The sequence below is a fragment of the Marmota marmota genome, unplaced genomic scaffold (assembly GCF_001458135.2).
Source record: "Marmota marmota marmota unplaced genomic scaffold, marMar, whole genome shotgun sequence".
In the NCBI taxonomy this organism is placed as follows: domain Eukaryota; kingdom Metazoa; phylum Chordata; class Mammalia; order Rodentia; family Sciuridae; genus Marmota; species Marmota marmota.
In genome coordinates, this window is record NW_026000169.1 from 7,819,684 (window position 1) to 7,839,983 (window position 20,300).

The window sequence follows — 20,300 nt, forward strand, 5'->3', positions numbered from 1 at the left end:
TGATCAAATGGGATTCATCCCAGGGATGCAAGGTTGGTTCAACATATGGAAATCAATAAATGTAATACATTACATCAATAAACTTAAAGACAAAAATCATATGATTATCTCAATAGATGCTGAAAAAGCATTTGATAAAATACAGAACTCCTTCGTGTTCAAAACACTAGAAAAACTAGGAATAGTAGGATCATACCTCAACATTGTAAAAGGCCGACATCATTCTAAACAGAAAAAAATTGTAAGCATTCCCTCTAAAAACTGGAATAAGACAGGGATGCCCTCTTTCACTCTTCTATTCAACATAGTCCTTGAAATTCCAGCCAGAGCAATCAGACAGACAGAAGAAATTAAAGGAATACTCATAGGAAAAGAAGAACTCAAATGATCACTATTTGCTGATGACATGATTCTATATTTAGAAGATTCAAAAAATTTCACCAGAAAACTTCTAGAACTAATAAATGACTTCAGCAAGGTAGCAGGATATAAAATCAATACCCATAAATCAAATGCATTTCCATATATAAGTGATGAATTCACTGAAAGAGAAATTAGGAAAACTACCCCATTCAAAATAGTCTCAAAAAATGTAAAATACTTGGGAATTAATCTAACAAAAGAGGTGAAAGACCTCTACAACAAAAACTACAGAAAACTAAAGAAAGAAATTGAAGAAGACCTTAGAAGATGGAAAGGTCTCCCATGATCTTGGATAGGAAGAGTTAATATTGTCAAAATGGCCATACTACCCAAACTGTTATACAGATTTAATGAAATTCCTCTTAAAATCCCAATGACATTCTTCATAGAACTAGAAAAAACAATCATGAAATTCGCTTGGAAAAATAAGAGACCCAGAATAGCCAAAGCAATCCTTAGCAAGAAAAGTGAAGCAGGAGGCATCACTATACCTGACCTTAAACTATATTACAGATAAATAGTAAGAAAAATAGCATGGTATTGGTACCAAAATAGACAGACAAATGATACAGAATAGAAGACACAGAGACCAACCCACATGAATACAGTTATCTCATACTAGACAAAGGCATCAAAAACATACACTGGAGAAAGGATAGCCTCTTCAACAAATGGTGCTGAAAAAACTGGAAATTCATATGTAGCAAAATGAAATTAAACCCCTATCTCTCACCATGAACAAAACTCAACTAAAAGTGGATCAAGGACCTAGGAATTAGACCAGAGACGCTGCACCTAATAGAAGAAAAAATAGGCCCAAATCTCATCGTGTTGGATTAGGCTCTGACTTCCTAAAGTAAAAGAAATAAAATCAAGAATCAATAAATGGGATGGATTCAAACTAAAAAGCTTCTTCTCAGCAAAGGAACAATCATTGGGGTGAAGAGAGAGCCTACAGTATGGGAGCAAATTATGAGATAGAGCACTAATCTCCAGAATACATAAAGAACTCTAAAAACTTAATACCAAAAAAACAAACAACCCAATCAATAAATGATCTAAGGAACTGAACAAACACTTCTCAGAAGAAGATATACAAGCAATCAATAAATGTATGAAAAACATCTTTAGTAATTAGAGAAATGCAAATAAAATCTACTCTAAGATTTCATCTCACCTCAGTCAGAATGGCAGTTATCAAGAATACAAGCAATAATAAATGTTGGAGAACATGTGGTGGAAAAGGTACACTTACCAATGTTTACAGCAGCTGAATTCACAATAGCTAAACTGTGGAACCAACCTAGATGCCCATCAATAGATGAATGGATAAAGAAAATGTGGTATATATACACAGTGGAATATTACTCAGCATTAAAAGAGAATAAAATCATGGCATTTGCAGATAAATGGATGGAGTTGGAGAATATTTTGCTAAGTGAAGTAAGCCAATCCCAACAAAACTAAAGGCTAAATGTTTACTCTGATTAGTAGATGCTGATCTCTGACGGGGTGGGCATGGGAAGAATGGAGGAACTTTGCATTAGGCAAAGGGTAGGGTGGGGAGATAGAAAAGATGGTGGAATGAGACTGACATCATTATCCTAGGTACATGTATGACTACACAAATGGTGTGTCTCAACACCGGAGTACAACCAGAGAATCGAAATGTTGTGCTTCATTTGTGTACAATGAATTGAAATAAATTCTGCTGTCATGTACAACTAAGTAGAACAAATAAAAATAATAATAATAATAATATCTGAGAGGTCCCCAGGACAAGGACTGCATCTTACTCAATCTTCTGCCATGCCTAGCAAAGGGTCTGGTGTGAAAAATAAAGCATTTAAAAATGTCTCATTGCAAGCATCATTGATTTCTTTCTGCTGATGTCTAATCTGGCTGAAGGAGCTGAATAGCCACACCAGAACATGCCATCCCCATGCTCATTCTGACTTCTTTCACCTTCAGTTCTAGAATGCAGATTTAGTATGAACCTTGTCAACCGATTTTATTTCTTTTTCTCCAATGGCATTATTTGCAAAGTTATGCAGAAAACAAAACAAAAACACTTGGTTTAAATGCTTGCTGAATAAGTGGAGATAAATAAATAAAAATGAATACATGAATGAATAAAAACCTCAAGAACCTTTAAAGAATTCATTAAAAATGATATTTTCATAACTCAGCTTTAAGCTAGTTTATGAAACAGAAAGACACTTCAGAGCCAATTTTGTTCGGGTCCTACAGTTTGATCTTGTGTGTTTTCCTTCATGTCTTGTCTATTGCAGAGGTTGTATCGGAAAAACCTAGATCATTCAACTTTATTTAAATTTTGAAAATTAATATGATCAATGTATTAGGTTTCTCTAGAAGAATAGAATCATTCCTCCCTTTCTATATATGCAATCATACATAACTGTAAAAAGGGGATTTATTCAACTACCTTACAAGATCAGAAACTGGATGGTCCCACAATGCCCTTCTGCAGACTGGAGAGCTGGAGGAATCAGTAGATGCTGGGTTCCAGAAATCAGAGTCTTAGAAGAAGAAGGACTAATGATGCAGCCCCAGTGAGAGACTGAAGACCTGGGAACTCCCTGGAGAATTGCTGGTCAGAGACCACTTTGGAAGAGTGAAGGAACTAGAGCTCAGTATCCTCAGATGGATATAGCAGCAATCTAAGCCCCACTGGAGAAGAATGAATGAGTCTGCAGCTGGCTTCCTCCTCCTTCCCTTTTTTCTTCCATCCAGGTCCCTGGCCTATTGGACAGTGCCACCCACATTTAGGGAGGTCTCCCCGCCGCCCCCCGGCTCAGTTTGCTGTCCTACATGCCAATAATCTCTGGAAATAGCCTCAAAGACATACCCTTAAGAGACATCTTAGGCATCGCTTACTCCCATGAAGTTGACAATCCAGATTAACCATCACAATCTGGGAGAAGAGAGAGATGCCGAGTCTAAAAAATGAAATTAAATCTTTTTATCTTTTAACTAGGAAAAAAAATTTTCAACATCCGCTTTACAACAAAAATCATCACAGATGGGTAGGAAGGTGAAAATAATCACTAGTTTATATATTCTAGTGATTGATTGAAATTATGTTTTGCTAAAGTTTGTGTTTTCTGCACAGCAGAAAACTGTACATTTTTATAATAAATATTTTTACTCGCTACCAAACTATCAATATTGATTTGGAAAATAATTGTTCTTTCAATTTCTTTAAGTTGTAGTATAACTAATATTCATAGAAATGAGATTAAGAGAAATAAATCTCTTGTAGCAATTAGAGAAATCAAAATAACTTAATCACATGGAGTTCTTATTTTATTTGCTTTATTATTTTGCAACTAAAGAAAATAAATGAAAAAAATTGATAAGATAATCAAAATTAGTCAATTTTCTTTGTAAAACAGTAGTATACAGAATGATTTATAAAACATTGAGAGGTAATTAAAATAAATATTTAAACAAAAATTTAAAATTTTTAATGAAGAAACTATATATGAAATAGTTATAATAAAATTTATAATCTCTTGACAATCTGAGGACAAGGACCTCAACCAATTATCTTTTGATACAAAGGAAAAGGAAATATTGGCCTTTGATACTTCATATAAATTCATGTAAACCCAGAACTTTTTAAAATGTTGATCTCTTAGAAGTAGAAAATAGAACAGTGATGACCACACACACACTACACACATATTTATACACATACTTTAAAAAGCTAATATCTGTAATCATTTTATTTTTGTACATTCATTTGGGATCAAACTGTTTATAGCCCTTAGTTATTTGTATTAAAGATGGCTTGTGAAATAATGTTCAATGAAGTGGCATTGATTGCCAAACATGGGGGTTCTTCAAAAATTGTAAATGGGGAATATTTTCAGCATTCTTAAATTCTTTTCTGAGTGGCTCTCCTCAAGCTTAGCATGACAATAATCTCTCATCTCTCAAACTTCTCCCCTGCAGTTGATTTTTGAATTAGATACTGAGGTAAGCAATCTGAATACTTAAAATTCTACCTCCCAAAAGGGTATCTCAACCTGGAAGTAATGGATGCCTTTAGCGAGTCCATGAAACTTCACAGTTTTCTACTAGTTTTATGGAACTGATCAATAACTTCATTAACCATTTTAATGAAATTATTTTAAGGATCATGGATCTAAACTATTGCTTGTGTATATTTCATCTTTTAAATTGGCTTTTTTGAGCTATAATGTACACATAATAATATTATCCCATTTTAAGGGTATAGTTCAGTGAGTTTTGACTAGTGTGTACTCATATAACTACTGCCCAAATAAGATACTGAACATTTACATCACTCCAAATACTCCCCTTCATGCCGCTTTACAGTCAATCTCTTCTCTCTCCTTCAGTTCCTGGTACCAGTGATCTGCTCTCTGATACTATAAGTTTGCCTTTTAAAAAATGGTTATGTAAATGGAATGCTATCAACTGTAGTCTTTTGTGTTTGTTTTATTTCACTTAGAAATATCGTTGTCTATATTGTTGCCTGTAATCATAGTTTCTTTTTTATTGCTGCATAGTGTTCTGTTGCTTATTTATCTATTAATGGGCTTCTGGATTTTCCCCATGTAGCTTTATGAATAAAGCTGCTGTAAATATTCATATACAAGTCTTTGCATTAACACATTTTTGTTTTCATTAAGTAGAACTGCTAGATAGCAAAGAGTGCATGTTTGACTTTATAAGAAACTGTTAAATAGCTTTTTCTGTGTGTTTGCATGTGTCTATTTTAAGGGGATTTCTTAGATCAAGGGAATCTTTTTAAAGAGAATGTATGATAGAGAAATTTTGAGGAGGAAAACTTCAGATCACCATTTCTATTTAGCAAATTTTCTCTACTAGATAAAGACCTAAGCAAACACACAAATGTGGACCACAGGAAAAGAAACTTCTCTTCTACCAAGACAGGTGCCAACAGAATTTTGAAGTGTTGCCAACAAGCCTCTAAAAAGAATTAATGAGATTTATTGTATGCAAAATAAACATTTAGGACTAGTCTAGCAATGTAAGGGAACTAGTTATATATAAGATTTGGTTAGGCATACCAGAACATTGGGAAGAAATGTGAATTTTATCATTCAATAATACATCATTCTCTTGTAAAATGTATTCCTTATTTTTGTAGCCAGAAATGCATATGCCTTCATTTAAAGTTTGGCAAAAAATAACTGAAGATATCATAAGAAATTTTAGCAAGCATTTTATCCATCAGGTAAAAGATACTTGGGCTGGAATAATTGCCCACTTCGTTGTTTTTCTAAGACAATTCTAGTGCCTATTAGATGTTGAAGACTTTTATCATAAAGTGTTTGAAGAGCTTCTGATTTTATTTCCATATTTGTTTGACCCTAGTCATCTTACTAATTCTTTAACATAAATGAGCTTTGGTTACCTCATGTAACATTTCAAAATGTGATTACAACAGAGGCATATGTACTGGGATTTATTTCTGAATCCTTTAGGTAGTAAAGGGTAGTGGAACTCTTCAATCCATATTTTTTTTCTCTGAATGATGACCTGTCTGCTTACCCCCTGCATTGCCTTTACTAGTCAACAATACTGGAGGGCTAGCAGGCTATAGAAAATAATATCCATGATGTTTTTAGGTCCACTCATAGGGTTTTTCCTTTGGTGGATTTGCCCCTGATTTGATTTGTTAAAATTCCAAGTATCTTTATACTTGGATGACTGGGGCAGATGAGAATTGCCAACAGGAAAATAAAGTGCTTTTGTCCACACCAATCACTGCTAGAGTCCACATGTTATGCTTTGGATCTGGAATATACTCTCCCAAAAGGTCATGTATTAAAATCATAGTCCCCAGTGTGGCAAGGTTCAGAGATAGGCTTTTAAGCAATGATTGGATTGTGAGCACTGTAACCTCATCAGTGAATTAATTCATTTGATGGATTAATAATTGGAATGGATTACTAAGTGGTAACTATAGCTAGGTAGGCATGGTTGGAGAAAGTAGGTGACAGGGGTGTTCCTTTGGGGACTCTTATCTTTTCCCTGGATCTTTTCCTTTCCCTTCCCTTCCCTTCTCCCTTGCCCTTCCCAGCTGCCATAAACTGAGTAATTGTCCTCCACCACGCTCTTCTCCTATAATATTTCTGCCTTGGACCTAGCTGACTACAGACTGAATCTTCTCAAAACATAAACCAAAAGAACTCTTTTCTACTCTAAGTTGTTGTCAGGTATTTTTATCACAGCAATGAAGAGCTAACATAGGTCCTCTTCCTAAAGATATATACAGGCCGGTTTCAGGCCCTTTTCTTTGGTTCTTGACTTAGTACCGGGTCATGGCTTTCTAAGAAGAGAGATTGTATCTGTAAGGCTCTCTCCTTCACCTTCCTCCAGTTAGCACTTATAGTATAGGTGTCATCTAAAGCCTATTACCATAGGTGACTATTGGATATCAGTATCTACTTTAAAATATTCTAGGAAGATGTACACACACACACACACACACACACATACACACACACAGAAAGAGAGAGAGAGAGAGTGAGGGGGGAGAGGGAGAGAGAGAGAAAACACCATTCAAGAGACTAAGACTTGAGGTTCCCTTAGGAATAGAAGTAGTTATAATGTGCTCATAAATAGAGTCATTGCTAAGTTACTATGTTCCTTGATAACATAAGAATGATATCTAAATGGTAGCCATGTGGTTATTAAATATATCATGTGAATATGGCTTTTGGAAAAAAATTATGGAAGATATGTTTCACTAGGAGCAACAGAATGAAAGCTCTTTGATGTTAAGAGATTTCCCTTGTTAGCCACAGAACTAAGATTTTTAAAAAAATTAAAAACAAACAAATAAATAAAGGAGATTACAGAGGAACAGTGATCTATAAACAATGTGGACTTTTAGAACCACATAATGTTTTATTGATTGAATTCCATATAGGGATTTATGGGAACTATGGTTTACACTTCTTTTCAAGTCTTTCACCATTATTGTAGATCTCTTGCTCTTCCCCTGCATACATTGGCTGTTGCACAAATGTCAAAATATTAGATTCTTTTGAGTTTAAAGCCAAGGTCAGATAGTCACTCTCTGATTCCACCTCTCTTCCTGTATCTTTGTGAGAAAGGTTGTAGTCAAAAAGAGGTGCTGTTTATTTGCAGGTAAATGGATGGAGTTGGAGAACATAATGCTAAGTGAAGTTAGCCAATCCCAAAAAAACAAATGCCGAATGTTTTCTTTGATATAAGGAGACTGATTCATAATGGAGTTTGGGTGGGGGATCCAGGGAGGAATAGATGAACCCTAGATAGGACAGAGGGGTGGGAGGGGAAGGAAGGGGGCATGGAGGTAGAAAAAATGGTGGAATGAGATGGACATCATTACCCTAAGTACATGTTTGCAGACACAAGTGGTGTGAACATACTTTGTATATGGACAGAGATATGAAAAATTGTGCTCTACATGTGTAATATGAATTGTAATACATTCTGTTGTCATACATAAAAAATTAGAATAAATTTTTAAAAAAGATGCTATTCAGTGAAAGGTGTCTATTAATTCTGAGTGAGATGTCTGTCCTTACACTTCTTTTAAAGTCTTTTTTCCTATTGGGTTATCAATGGAAAAAAAAACAGGACAGTTTTCAGAATTTAATCGTTTGCTTAGGTAAAAAGATAGGAACATAAGATAAGATGGTGAGGGCTGAGTACTAGTGAATTGTACTCCATATAAAAGGGAGGATTGGCAAATAACATCTGTACTATTTTTACAACAGGCTGGCATACACTGTTGTGCAGGTTTTGTGTTGTAGGGACGCTACTCCCATTTGTACTTGTTCTGAGCGTCTATCTTTTTTATTTTTTATTTTTTTTATTTTTTTTATTTTTGAGCGTCTATCTTTGTAATAGCAATTTTCTAGCAGATGTTGGCACATTGTCTTGTCAAATTCTTCTGAGTTTTGCAAAGATGCTTTTGGGTTGGTTAAAGTATTATCTGAGTATCAGTAGAGAATCCACATATTTTTCCTGTACCTTGTACAAAATACCATATTCCTGAACATCAGACTTCTCATCTGCAAAATGGCTAATAATACATCTAGATGTAAAAATGGTTGTATGAAATTATATATGGACAGTGTTTATTCTCGCAGCTGTAGAGGCAGGTATTATTATTATTTTAAGTAATGTTACATTCTGATGATTTAGCTTAGTGAACTGACACTCTTTCGTGCTGACTTTATACAAATTTTTTAAAATGAGAGTTTGTTATTTGCATACAACTACTAATTGAAATCTGATGAAAAACTTTATACAAATTTTTTAAAATGAGAGTTTGTTATTTGCATACAACTACTAATTGAAATCTGATGAAAAATATAAGTGGCAGTTTATAAAAGAATTTTTTCCAATATACATTTTTAATTTCCATTGTGAGGTATTGAATTTCAAAATATGGTTATTAAATCCATGCCTGATTTTTAAGTATGTTCTTTATTCAGCTAATTGAAAAAGTTATAATGTTATAGTAGTTAAAATTTACATTTACCTTATTAGAAAGCATGCTTTAAAATAAAAATTATTGTGGTTATTTATTTAGTGTCTTCAGTATGCAGGATATTTATATAGTCTATAGAAATTAGTTTTTTCTCTAAACTCAACAAGTTTCATTACTGGTGTTTACTGTCTATAAAAGATCACTTGATTGAGCAGAAAAACCAATTTCTTCAGTCATTCCAGCCTAACCCAGCCTTGGTGACATTTGCATATCAGTTCAGCCCTAAACCTGGGGACTAGTGAATTGTACTCCTGGACCACACTTGACTTGGACAGTTGGAATGTGAACCCAACTGAAATAGTCAGGTCCTCTGGATAATTTAAACTCAGAGTTCCAGAGACTGAGTTAGCAGTGGACATTATGGCTGTTAAGTTAAAGAGAATTTGCAGACAGAAAACTAAGCTCACTTGAAAGTTGTTCTTAAATAAAATAACCACATTGCAGAAGATGTTCTTCAAAAGCAAAGAAGTTGCTGGTGGTGGGAACAAAATTGCCTTAAGCATTTTTCATTCTTTTGCCAGGGCCTAAATATACTTCCTCTGTTCAGCAATTCTGAGATCACCTTGTATTTCTTCTGAATTCCTGCTTTATTTGAGATGATTTGAGTAAATTTGTATTACTTTCAATTGAAGGATCCTAAGATGCTTGTCTTGAACCAAGGAAGATTTAAAATCTATCTTTAAATCTTTATTGAAAATAAAAACAACCCCCCCAAATAAACAAAAAAAAAAAAAAAAAGAAAGAAAGAAAGAAAGAGAGAAAGAAACCAACTGAGGTTTTTTTTTTTTTTTTTTTTTTTTTTTTTTTTGTGAGCAATGATCCTTCTAGTGAAACAGATACACACTACACACCCCTTTCTAGATTCCTTCCAGAAGATGAGACTCAGTTAAAACCTTTCCAGGGGCTTCTGTTTCTTCCCATCATGAAATTTGAAGGAACAATTTTTAATCATTTTAAATGCTTAATTGTGATTTTTTTTTTGGATAAGGGACTACAGAATAGGATGATGATACATACATTTGTTTGAAATCACTGTGAACAGAAGCACCTAGAGTAGGTCTTGTGTGGTGACAGGTATAACGTATGTGCTAAAGGTTCATAATTTTGCTGAGTAGGAAAACTAATGCAATGTATTTTTTTTTAATCCTGTGAGAACTGAAAATTTAGAAATAAAAATTCTCTTCTGACTTCCATTATACTTTGTGGGATTCATCATAGTTTTTCCTCCCTCCTTCTTTTTTAATTAATGAAGCAGTGGATCAGAGTCAGTAGCCCAAGAACCTAGAAAATTTCATCTCCACATGGAACTACATTGCTATACTTGTGGGAAATTTTCTAAGCTTAAAATCTTGATTATGGAAATAATAAAATGAGGACTCTTAAAACATTAGACAATGGAAGAAGACTACAGCCTGGAAATAAAGCAGATCTTTGGCACTTCTTGGAATTCAAACTGAGAACCACTGACTGCGTGATAAATAGTGTAAGATGGTGCTTTATTATTTGCTGTCTTTGATCAGAACCATATAGTTTGTATACTGGGTGCTCATTTGATTACCTGTGCCTATTGATACTCATTTGTCCCTGTGAAAAGGAATTATGAATTGCTATGTAGTGATCATTCAGCCTAACCCAAATTCAGTTAATATGGGATAAAAAAGAGCAGCTGTTTGACATCGGCCTCCAAATTTACTGAGGCAGGAAGCAGGACTTGGATTATCCAAATGTAACAGCCAAGTAGTCTGTTCCTGTTATTTGGGTTATAGTATGCTCTGCCTTTATCCCACAAAGTAGCCTCATTTTGTTGGGGTCCTTTGCCAGTGGCTTTCTAACCAGCCTGGAAATGAGAGTTTGTTTATTTTTTTGTGTGGTAGTGGAGACTGAACCTAGTGGCGCTGTACCACTAAGATACATCCTTAGACCTTTTGTTTTCTTTTGCTTTTTATTTCAAGACAGGCTCTCACCAAGTTGCCAAGGCTGGCCTCCAACTTCGCCATCCTCCTGCCTCAGCCTCCAGAGTCACTGGTTTACAGGTGTGTATAAAGCACCCAGCTGGGATTTTATTTTTAATGACACTTTCAGAACACCAAAGTTTTATGAATTATGTTTTTATAACTTGTCTACATGAGAAGAGAGAAAGCAGAAGTAAATTTGGGGAACAAAGCAAAATTTTCCCATGTGAAGATCATTGAAAGATGAATAAGTGTATAGAATACTTTGGGGAGAAGAAAAATAATTGACTTAACATTGTTATAAAGTGAGACGCTGTTTAAGACAGAAATAAGCATGAGACCACTAAATGGAGAGGGATTTTTGTGTACTTCATTAAAAGAATAATGAGAATATAATGTGCTATTTGGAGACAAAACTTAATGCTTTTAAAGCCATGACCACATAGCATCTGGATTCCCTAAAAGCATTTTAATAACCAAGCCTTGTTCATTTATATTGCAAATTATTATTAATTTATCTTATTTAGCTTGGGGGTAAAACTTTGGAATGATAGAGGAATTATAATGAAAGGCAATATATGTCTTCCAAATGCAGAGTAAACCACACTCCTGTTACAGGGTTCCTAACAGTGGAGGCTAGGAAAAGATCAACCCCAGTGAGCTTAATAATTCTATATAAATGATGCTTTTTAAAGTGCTTGATCGCAATTTGTCCTTTAAATCATTTAACTTCTGCAGTCTTATTTAAAACTGCAGTTGTGTAGTAATACATTGTATGGAGTACAGAGTCAAGCATAAATTCACAGCACATAAAGTTGCAATTAGTGAAGGTAAATTATTGAGTCATTACTTCGGTTCAGTAAGTCCAACCAACAGGCAGAAAAATCAACAATTGTGAAGGTAAAAGAAAAAAGATAACTTGTTATTTGTTCAAGTTCATTGAGTAGGTGGGTGGTTCAAGTTATTCTTTTTATCTCTCTCTCTGGTCCCCCAATAGTGCTCTTTGAATCGATCTTCATGATAAACCTAGGTGAGCCTTACCCTACATTTGAGCAATCTTTTTGCTCTCCATCAGTCATAGGACACTGATTCTAATTTCCTACTAGATGTATAAAAAGTCAGTTTTATTTGTTTTTATAGATCCACAGGTATATTTAAATACAACAGAGATATGTTCCTACTGATAATCACTTCACTGTATATAGAATTACAGTAATTAAAGATGCAAATTTACACAATGGAGAAGGGGACAAGAGTATACTCTGATTTTTTTTTTTAATGAAAAAAGCAAATGAAAAAGAACTAAGGAAAGAAAAAAGAGAGCAAGCAAGCAAATAAGCAAGCTCAAAGTCATGCCAAAGAGTGAAAACAAATTTATCTTGAGGGTTAAAAATTAACAGGTATCATAAACCCGATGACAATTTTCTTTGATAATGTATCAAGTCAAGCCCAATAAAAGTAGTTGGCCAAGTCATGCTCCTGCTTTTTTACCCCCACCTTTTATGTCATGGCTTTCTTTCATTGTGATGGTGTTACCTGTAGTTGAAAAAATTTATGGCTAAATAAACTAATTAATGTTAACCACCATTTTGTCATGTCAAGGCTAAGGATTGTAAATAAACATCAAAAGGAGCAATTGTTCTTCAGATGACGTCTGTTTATAATAAGAAGCAAGAATTATGCAATGCATTTCAAATAGAAGATGGTTTTATTACCACAATTTTGTGTTACCTTAGTTACTTATAGAAGCAGTGCAAAGTTAGATAACTGGGGAGAAGTAGTCCACGTTGGGTCTTAGAGGATGATGCATTCTGAGCTTCCATTCCAAATAAAAGAAAATGTAATTGTCAATCTATTCCCAAAGATATTGATCCACATTTGACTGTAGTCAACAAAGCCAACACTGGTAGGCCTAACCAGGGTTTAGAATAAAACAAAAAACTTCACATACACTTGTAATCAGGGAATTTGAGAGAAAATTCCTACAGTCACTTCTAACTTGAATATATTCTATAACAATGCTAAAATTTTTTAATGGCATATTTGTTTATTTTTTATTGTTAGTTTTACAGATTATTGACTTATATAATAGCTACATTTCAGTTTGAATACATTTTATTGAACATAAAACTTCCCAAAACTTTTCTTAAGAAAAAAATATAACTGTCCTTTCGCTTTTTTTTTTTTTTTTTTGGTACTGGAGATTGAACCCAGGGATACTTAACCACTGAGCCACATCCCCAGTGCTTTTTTTTTTTTTTTTTTTTTTAAGACAGAGTCTCACAAAATTGCTGAGGCTGGCTTTGAACTTGTGATCTTTCTGCCTCAGTAAATGTGGTCATCTTAACCTAATTACCTCCTTAAATATCCTATTTCCAAATAAAATCACATTTTGGTATAATGAGGTTTAACACTTCAGCAAATCTATTTTGGGGACACAATTCAGCCCACATCATGTAACTCATACACATTTACTCTTACATTGCCAGGATTACAGGCATGTACCATCATGCCCAGCAGAAATAGACATTTTTAACATCACATGGGCACTGTAACTCTAAAACTAAATGTCAATTCAAGTTTGCTATAGAAAAAGAGAATTTTTGGAAACTATTTTTTAAAATATTTTTTAGTTGTAGTTGGACACAATACCTTTATTTCATTTATTTATTTTTATGTGGTGCTGAGGATTGAACCCAAGGTCTCGCGTGTACAAGACGAGTGCTTTACCACTGAGCCACAACCCCAGCCCTGGAAACTAATTAAAAAAAATAAAAACCATAAGAACCAGCAGAAGCCAGCCACCATATTTAGAGCTATTTATTCTTTCCTTAGTAACTATGACATTATTTACATTTTCCCCCTTAATGTAGCCATAGCTCATAAATTTATATGGTTCCATTTTAGTGTATATTTTCTTAGTCATTTAAAAACTTTTTTTTCTAATAGAATTATAGTGACACCTTATTAGCCATTAATGGAATATTTTCCTAGCAGTTGACAAAGCAGTAAACTGGAAGCAGTTTGACAATTTAAAGTGTCATTCTTTCTAAATTATAGTATATGCCTCCCTGCTAAAAGGATAAACTGAAGAAATGCAACTTTTATGAGGACAGACATGATTTTAAATATGCAATGATTTATTTTTGTTGCTATTTAGCTTTTAGAGTTTTGTTTACTTTTTTAGTTTAATATTATAAAAAACAAATATGTGGCTGTTCCATTGAGGGTGGGGTTTACTACTCCATGTCCAACTTGGGGATCTGCACATAGTGAGTGAGTGGTAAATGTGTATGTGTTACATGTGGGCAGAATTGTGTCCCCAAAATTGATTTCCTGAAGTGTTAACCCCAGTGTACCCAAATGTGATTATATTTAGAAATAGAATCTTTAAGGAAGTAATTGGGTTAAAATGAAGTCATTGAGGTGGGTTCCAATACGACTGGTATCCTTATAAGAAAAGGCAGTTTGGACATGGACACGTTCAGAGAGAAGGTGAGGCAGAGAAGCAGGGAGGTAACTAAGGAGAGAGGCCTTGGAAGAAACTACCCTGCTGCTCTTGGCCTCCAAGACTAGGAGCAAATCAATTTCTATTGTTTAAATCACCCTGTCTGCAATGTCAGCCCTGGAAAATACAAATAAATTATAAGATATAATAAATAATAATATAGGGTTCTATGGGTGAACAACATTTGCCAATAGAAGACTATGTTTTATTGTTCTCTTGTCTGATTTTTGGTCTTCTGTTTTCTTCATAAGTCTCAAAGTATTAACTCTGAACCGTTACTGAAAATTGATTGCATATTAGAATATTCACTTGATGCAAATAACCAAAACCATTGCAGTTAATTTAATTTCTGCATTTCAAGCTGTCTTTGAGCTTTCTCTTATGAAAAGGTCATGTGACTGAGGGTTGGAACCCGGGTTCTTTGTGAGTCTCTGTCCTGTACTAACTTCACCACTAGTCAGGTTTCATCCCACACCCATCAAAGGAGAGTGATGATACTTTATCAGGTAGCTGGGAGATTGAAATGAAATGCTGTCTGTGGAAAAATTACTTTGTAAACTTAACAGTGTTAAGTAAACACTCGTCATCATAACCAGAAGTCTGATTTCCTGAGAAGTAATTGTTGGCAAGTAGGGATTTGTTGTATCATTGAATTGATCATTAACCAATAATAAATTATTTAAAATGCTGATAGCCATGGCTCCAAGTTGAATCAGAACCTTAATGTATGGTGATCATTTTTTAAAAGACAGAATTTGACCAGTTGAAGTTCTAAATTTAGTTCTGAAAAAAAAAAAACTGCCTGTAGTTCCTTTGGAATTTAATTTTTTTAAGATGAAAGACAAAGATTGTTTAAAATTTTTTTCTTCAGTAATTTCGTGTGATATTCCACGATGGTTCATATGATTAAAAATCCGTAAGTTCAAGTAGAATATTTATTGTTAACAGTGGTTAGTTTAGATTTTATTTAATTGCTTGACATGTAAATATTAGATATGACTCCAATGTGAGTCTATTGCATAGTGTTTCTATTTTCCCTCTTATCAGTTATACTTTATTTTATTAGGCAATTTGAAAATATTTTAAAAAATGAACTCCAAACTATATGGTCAGTGGTCCCCAGCTGTAAATGCAATTATTCTTAAATGTGCTGGTATGTATGACACTAACAACTGTTAGTTACCTGGTGGCAGCAGGCAAATGGTAGTTAGTACATCTAGTTTATTTGCCAAATTTGTCTTAGACACATCACCAGTGATTCTATTTGTAACATCCAATATGGTGCTTTGAAAAGGGGTATGTGTTCACTTTTAACTCTGTTTTTCTTCAACTAACTTTTCAACTCATTACAGTGCCTACTTTTCTGTTTTAGTTTCATGTACCTGTAACTAATTTTAGATCTTCCTGTATTTCAGTACGTTTTAAACCCCCTCAATGAACATAGACTTGATTGGATGAGACAATAGTCCTTTTAAAAGGCCCAAACTTTTAAAATTTGTACAGAAACAGATGATCTCTTTGCTTGTTAGTTAATGTTGAAGGGACAAATTCACAAGGTTTCAAGTTGGATTTACTTTGGTGATAATCAGATTTGAGGTTTCTGATTCCTGTTTTAGAATCTGAAATATGAGGAATAGTGAGTGTCTTTTGTTTTCTTTTAAATATTTCCTATCTTTTTTGAATAATATACATAAAATGTACCTTATAACCATACCCTTCTTTCTATTTTAAGTACTGTTTATTTTTTCTCAAATTTCCTGTACTATTAGGAACTACCTTTATCTTAATAGACACAATCTAAATGTTAAAAACCAGGGGATTCTTCTGTAAAGATCAGTTTTCCCTTCTCTGTGCTCTGATGAGATGAGAACTTCAGAGTTGTACAGAGGACCTGAGCTAGGACTTAGGCTACAATCACTTCCTTCCAAACGCAGCCAATAAATAAGTTGCTTCGTGCTCTAAACAGATGTTTCCCTTTTAGGTTATTGCTCCTCTTGAAGACCATTTTTCCTTCCCAAGAGGAAATATAAACATGGTCATAAATCATAAAACTGCTTCTGAGCATTCAGGGACCCATCCACAAGTGGCAAGAGGTGTGGCAGGGAGCTAAGGGGAGAAACATTTCATGCAATGCACCCCTCTTGTTCTCATTCCCCTTCTCTTTCTTGTTGCCACTTCATATTTCAGAGTCCACACCATATGCTATGAGAGTGCTTATTTTTATTTTTACCTTTAAAATGCTTATTGGCTGGTTATGTGGAAGGTTCCAGTACAATGAAGCTTAAGATCAGGGCAAGAGGCCTCTGCAGACTGCAGAACATACTCTGATGGGTCACTCCTAAATTGTGCTGGAAAAGAGATTTCAGATTCTCTTTCTTGCAACTTTAGTAAGAATTTTCATGACCAAGAAAGATGTGCTCATGAAGAGACCAATATTCTCCCAAAAAGCAGAATACAAAAAGACCGCTATTTTTTTCGGAGTGAAATACCAAAAAAAAAAAAAAAAAAAAAAGTCTCATTTTCCCTGCTTTGGAATTATGCTTTCTATGAAAGATTAGGCTATTTCTTCTTTCTATAGAAATGACTTTATGTAAATATGAGTTCCTATTTGTGAATGGTGGTATTATTTTTATGGCATGTGCAAATATGGTTTATAGGCACATTTTTTTTCCATTCCAGGGTAATGTTGCCATATATATACCTCAAAGATTGATGTCTATGTCCCTATTGATTGACTGGACTGAAAACTTTGTCTACCAGTGTGAATGGGGAGAAGAAAGGGGAAATGTGGGAAATGGGAAGGCATTTCACAATTATCCAACTGTGATTGAGTACATACTATCAACAATAACAACAACTCATTTATAACACATTTAGAAAACTTCTCCAGACTGAAAGTCAGAGGATATAATTATAAGAAAAGAAGTTTGATAATTTATATGGTAAAAATGCAATATTTTTTCCTGGTCATCAAAGTCCTTTATTTACTCTTGTTTTGTGGTCAGTTGAAGAAAAATTTCTAAAATTTTCATGCAATTTATATTGACTTTTCTGAATGCCACCTACATATAAGACTCTAGGTTTATTTTCAGGTCCATCTGGTTACTAAAAATCAGTTCACATTTTTAGTGAACAAAAATGAATAAAATTCAGGAATTCAATACTTAGGAATTCTATTATTTTTTTTCTCTTTCATTAAAAAAAGTATGGATCTATATAGATAGAGCAGGTGAGTAGACAAAATTTAAATCTGATTTGGCAGAAGAATGAGAATTCTTCTGAACCCAAATTTTTCTGCTCAAATAAAAGGTAACAGTATGGTTAAATGCATGGAATTTTGTATATATTAGACTTGATTTATTCTTTTTCTAAAATGCTACCACCTCATTTTTAATCTATGAATGGATGCATGCTAGACAGACAATTAATTCAAATTTGAAGTCATAGACTAGAAATCAGTCAGTGAAAAAGAGAGATGTGTTTATGGAAATAGGTGGTTAGGAACTCTTTCCATTAATCAATTAGACCATCAATCAATTATTTAGTCAGTTAATACATACATTAAGCAAATGTTTATGTTGCCTGCTGTGGTGTCATGTATGATGCTAGACATATAGGTAAGCAGTTGTTATTGTTGCCTTTGACTAGTATGTACAAGGTCCCACTAAACCATTTACTAATATCTTTTCCTCCAAGCCTTATAAGCATGTGATGAAGGATTATTGTACATTTCACAAACGAGGAGCCTGAGATTTGCTCAAGTTAATCCAGATGATAGGCAGCTAAGCCAGTATTATACTTCAACATATGTGATGCAAAAGTGAAAAATTCTAAACCAAAGGGGCTTTCAAAATCATCATAGCTTCAAAACCTCGCTTTTCTTTTCCATCTCCTTTGTCTCATTTTCTGAAGTAAGCCTGTTACAAGGCATCTTTACAGAGTATAATGTAATAGCTAACACTGTAGGTCCTGAGCTTGGCTGACTGGGTCATGGTAGTCCTATGGGTAAGTTTTTGAACTCTTTGTGCCTTTCTTTCCTGTTCTGTTAAGTGGGGGCATTAATACTGTCTACACCTGTCAAATGGGAATAATAATTAAGGAGTAAATAAGCAAATATGACAATAGTTAAACACACATGCTTTGGAGTTAGATTGCTGGGGTTTTGATTCCAAGCTCCATCACCAATTAGCTGAATGTTCCCAAAAGTCATGTTAGACTCTGAATAATGTATCTGTATATTGCAGAAGTATAGTGCTACATCTGTTAGTTATTATGTACATGCACATACACACACACACACACACACACTGCTATGGTTTGGATATTGTTTGAGTGTTCCCCCAAGTCTTCATGTATTGAAATTTAATCCCCAATGCAAGGTATTAAAAGAGAGGAAGCTTAATCTGGCTATGGTGTTTAGAGGTAGGGCCCAAAGGAAATGACTAGGATAAGAGAAGGTCATTAGAATGAACACCCCATGATTGAATCCTGGTAATGTTATAAGAGAGAGAGAGACTGATTACACACGAATACATACATATACCCTGTCTGTCATCCTGTGTTACCTCAGGACTCTGCCAGCAAGGAGACCATCATCAGATGTGGCTTCTCAGACTTGCACTTCTAGAATTGTGAGCCAAATACATCTCTTTCTTATAACTTACCCAGTTTGTAGTATTGTATTATTAGCAATAAAAAATGAACTGATGCACACAGAGACTGTTCCAACTTGCAACGACTTAATGATATTTTTACTTTATGATGATGTGAAAGCTCTGTGCATTCAGTAGCAACTATACTTCAAATTTTCAATTTTTATCTTTTCCTAGGCTAGCAAATACATGGTACGACACCTGGTTCCCAGTTAGCCATTTGAGCATGAGAGCAAACAACCAACACTCCACAGCATATTGTGCTGCTGAACTATGCTGATCTGCAGATTAGGTGTATTAAATGCATTTTCACTTAACTGTATTTTCAGCTTCCAATAGAGTTATCAGGATATAAGCACATCATGGCAGGTAGACTGAGTACCGTGCTTGATTCCTACAGAAGTAATGCTGGAATTAGGTCTCTGATTTTAGCTCTACCCTTTGTATTACTCCATGATGCTCTAGAAATTGTTATACTCGAAATGTTGACTTAAAAAGTTAAAGACTCAGAAACGGCTGTGTTGTGTGGAAGTGACAGCTGGTAAAATGTGGATTTCTGCCAACTTGATATTGTGTCATATTCACAATGCGTGGTCGGTGAGACCAGTATTTCTAGGTTCTCACTGTTTGGCACACAGAGTAGGTAAACTCTTGCAGTGATGTAGAGAGAAGCAAACACCACAGAGCTGGCCCTATTCCCACTGACAGTTTAATTATGCTTATCTGCGTGGAGAGACAACACCCACCTCCCAGAAGCTGTGGCTGGCTTTAAAAATTAGTCCTTTTATTCCCCAGTGAATTTCTAATACTATTATAAGCATCATCAATAGAGTTTATTGATTTTTTTTGGTTTAAATTTCCATTAAATTTTAATAATATATAAGATCGTGGTTTAACATACCAAGTTGTTTCCAAAATTCTGTTTGTGGATATTTTAGCATCTAAGTTTAATATTAAATTCTTGGTAGATTTCATAGTTTCACATACAAGAAAAGAATGGAAACAAACAGTTGCTAATACTGGCTAGTGAATGCATTTGGGAAATTGCTAGAAAAGGCTGGGAGAAAGGAGACTTTCGTCATGTTATATAAAAACAAAACACCATGTTCCTCCTGAGATGGAAACCCCTGCTGGTTTTCATCACATACACCTGATTTTGGCAAAAGTGTAATACACGTCGAGTCAGGCCAGAGTCAAGT